Source organism: Lathamus discolor, chromosome 9 (assembly GCF_037157495.1).
Source record: "Lathamus discolor isolate bLatDis1 chromosome 9, bLatDis1.hap1, whole genome shotgun sequence".
Lineage (NCBI taxonomy): Eukaryota > Metazoa > Chordata > Aves > Psittaciformes > Psittacidae > Lathamus > Lathamus discolor.
In genome coordinates this window covers 7519963-7523833 of record NC_088892.1, presented here as the reverse complement: position 1 = coordinate 7523833, position 3871 = coordinate 7519963, and positions in this window count along the sequence as shown.

Below are 3871 nucleotides of genomic sequence, written 5' to 3'. Positions count from 1 at the left end.
AACATCCTTGTTTTCTATGCAGTCTGTGTATGTGTAGGAATGCTAGTACCATGTGTCAATCCACGAGACTAGTATCTTCCGGTTATCCCAGTCATGATCAGGGACGGTAGCTGGACATTCCTCTGCTTAGGTGCATCAGGAACTGATCCAGACACAAACACCTCTACAGCAGCTTTATAAAGAACTAATTTTTCCCCCTCGTCCAGGTGCTTTTACTCTTTGACAGCATTTGTCCTGCTGAGGTTACTGTGAAGGAGATGTGTCTCCTAAACCCTAAGAACACTCAATTCACATCTAGTAGATCCCTGGAAAAAACTTTCCAAGATCTTCAGCTCTCACTGAGTCACTTAGGACTAAAACCACTTCCTTTCCAGCCCCCTGACGCACCCGAATCACTGTCACACTCTTGTCATTCACATTTATTCAGCAATCCCTGGCAGTGGTGGCTTGTGCAGGTACCTGAGCTGGCTGTAGTACCAACCCTTACCCTGTCCCTACATTAAGCTGTAATCCAAACTAGTTGGTCCTTTAAGCTTGCACCAGCCAGGCTATTGGAGAGGGGAATTCAAACCCAAGTCTGCACACAGTGGGGATGAAGCAGCTCAAGTTGTAATAGCTCATCAACTGCTAATCCAGTACTTACGTGCAGCTAATCAAATCATGCTGTGGACTGGAGTGGGTTTGGGTAGGGACTGCTCATTTTGATGCTAACTGTTGCTGGGAAAACAAGCATTTGAATTCTGGCAGTTCATGCAGGTGAGGTAACAGGCAGTGTTATTCTCCCACTCTTCAAGATGTTAACTGTCTTATGTGATTACAGAAGTTTTAATGATACTAGGATTTTGTGGAACAAAGAAATCCATCTTTTCTTAGGACAGACTTAAATTGGATCAGCCTCTTGGAATTTTAGTGATCCAGAGGACATTGGCTTAGTCTCGTGACTCCTTTTCATTCCAGAATAGCTTGTGGTATTTTAGTGATAGGGAGCTGCGCAGGCCTTGTCATTCTGGGCCAGAAACACTTTCACAAGAAGTGACTGCAGTCAAAGAACTGGTTCTCTTAAGTCACAGACTTTGGCCTCAAAGTGTTGTGGAATGCCCTGAGCTCTAAATGCAGGAGGGAAAACATATTTGCAGGCAGAGTTCTCATCGATTCTATCAGTGGGGACACCGAGTGGTATAAATAAAGGAACTTCAAGAACAGACTGTATTTAGCTCTAATTAAAGGAAGCTTTCAAAATCTGCCAAATTAAGTAAATACTGTATTAGCTCTCTGCCTGTTACAGCCATGGACAAATTAGTCCATTTGAAAGCTAAACTGCTTCCTGGAGACACATAAAAAGATACTGTGCTCTATATGTTATTTTACCACAGAAAGTTTTGGATGAGCAAAATGATACTTATGCCCAAATTAAGGGCTCAAATGATGCTCTGCAGTCTGTGATGACTTCCTGCATCCCTCAGTGACTGTAGTTATATAGTTCCCAAAAGGACTGTGCTCAATGCAAGGGAAAACTCACAGGATCTGCTGTATGAAGTGAAACCTGCGGCTGACTTTGCTCCTCATGTCTCAAACAAGAGAAACCCTTAACCATGAGGTGATTTGAGAGGAAAAAAAAAAAGACAAATCTGGTGTAACCAGAATGGCCTCCCATAGTTGTACCCCCCATCAGGCACTGGTGCTGCCATTGGGACAACTCATTGGTACACCCTTGATTAAGTGGATTTATGGCAGTATGGGAGACGCTTGGGGCTTTGGGTGCCCGGTCTTGGACCATACGTTGTTAAGGGTGTTCTTTGTCCCATTAAAGAGGTAAAGATAAGCTTTAATATATGTGGGCTAATGTGGTCATAAGATATCTGTACATAACACCTACTTTAGTTGAATATTTAATTACAAAACTGCAATCCCTTCATGAAAGGAGTTAACAATTATGCCTTTGCAGTAGAAGCTCATGCTATGTGCAGCAAAAGCTGTTGTAAGAAGGTCTTTCTCTTAACATGAGGGGAAAGAGTTCGTGTCTCCACACTAGATATTTGCCACACCAGATAGTTGTCTAGACTCTCCTTATAGGATCTTTTAAACAAGGTCTTTATTGTAGAAGGTTGATATATATATGATGTCTCCATACAATATGATGTCTCCATATAAGGGAAAAATAGGTTCTTTGAAGCACAATTCATCTCACCCTGGCAGAGATATTCCCAGATGTCTAGGATAAGACAAAGTGTGCCCTTCAAATACTCATTTCTCTTAGTTATAGGGAGAAGTTGGAAAACTTGCCCTCAGATATTTATGTCTACGCTGTAGATATCCAAAGCTACTGAGGATAATCTAGGCTGTGTGCTCTTCAGGGATGCCAACAGACGATCTGTGTGTCCAACTCTTCACCTATTTAGACATACAGAACATTCTCACTGCAGATTTGCTTTCATGCAAATGAACAATTTCAGTTCAGTTGTTACAGTCTCAGGAATAATTTAGGGACCTGTCATGATTTGTGCATGGCCGTGGTGCCATCCAGAAATATGTTAGAAAAAGACAAAAGAGACAAGTTAAAAGCTGGGACAAATCCGAGGAATTCAGTCAGGAAAATCTCATGTGGGATTCCTGAGTCTAACCACTTTGATTGCATTTTCCTGTAATTTATAGCAGCCTGTACAAGCATTAATCATGCTGCAGTGACAGAATACATATTAAACCCTATCAGCTTCCATAATATATGTGATTTCTCACTCTCCATTCCTCCCTTTCTTTCTATGTTAGTTCTTCAAAACTAGAAAGCCCAATGTAACTCTGAGCTGAGGATCGAGCCTTTTCACAGTTTGGTCACATCTCCTGCCTTCCTCTGCTTTGGGAAGTGCTTAGCACACCATCAGCCCCCACAGATTTTGTGGATATATTTTGTCAAATCTTCATTTCCAGGTAAGGAAGCAAAGGTTTAGAAGGAAATGTACAATCACTGGCTCTGAAACTTTCCAGTGTTAGGTTCTAAACCAAGACTTCTATCAAACACTGTTGGTTTCCATTGTTGTCTGCACTGGGACTATTTTATCTGAAGTGACACTTCATTTCACCAGTTCACAGGTGTCATCTGGGTGTTATTCCTGACAACCACAGATAAAGAGGGTCACCTTCCAAGGCCTGCAGAGAGCAGGTAATTATGAGCTGGGTTTAAGTTCAGCTATCCTGCAGCAATACAGAACTGTTAGCTGTTAGTGTGGAAGTATCAGAGTGCTCCATGAAAGCTCCATGCCGTACACACCTGATTGACATGGCCCGAGGTGACAGGAGTAAAGAGGTCCCAGTGCCCACACACATTAGGCACACACACTGCTGTATTCCAGCTTGGAACAGAAGACCAAAATCATACACGAGTGGTTTGCAAATAAGCCAGGCTAAACAGAGCCCAGCTTCCCAAACTGGGATGTACAAAACCACTGTGGGGAGCCTTGATAATGGAAAAAACCTAAACCTCTCTAAGTTTGGAAGCAAGCAGGCTCATAGCTTGTCAGCAGGAACATCCTCGGTTACCAGTAGGTGTCATTGTAGGTTTGCGGACAGGGAGAATTTAGTGGGGCCCCAGTACCAGGCCATGGCCATGGCCATGCTTCTTGGATGCATGCGCTATGGAAGCCTCCACATCGTCCCAACTTCAAGCTTTAGGGTGGTGCAGAAGGAAATCCTGTTTAATCCCCCATCTATCATTTTGAGTTGAATTTTTCTCTGTTTAGGATCAGTCATCTTTATTACAGCCACTTCTTTTTAGCCATAATAGCCGCTCTTTTCTGTGTATCTAAACCCCTTACAGTCAATTTGACCAGGATGAAAAACTTTAATACTGAAGTGAAGAATGCTATAGGAATGAATG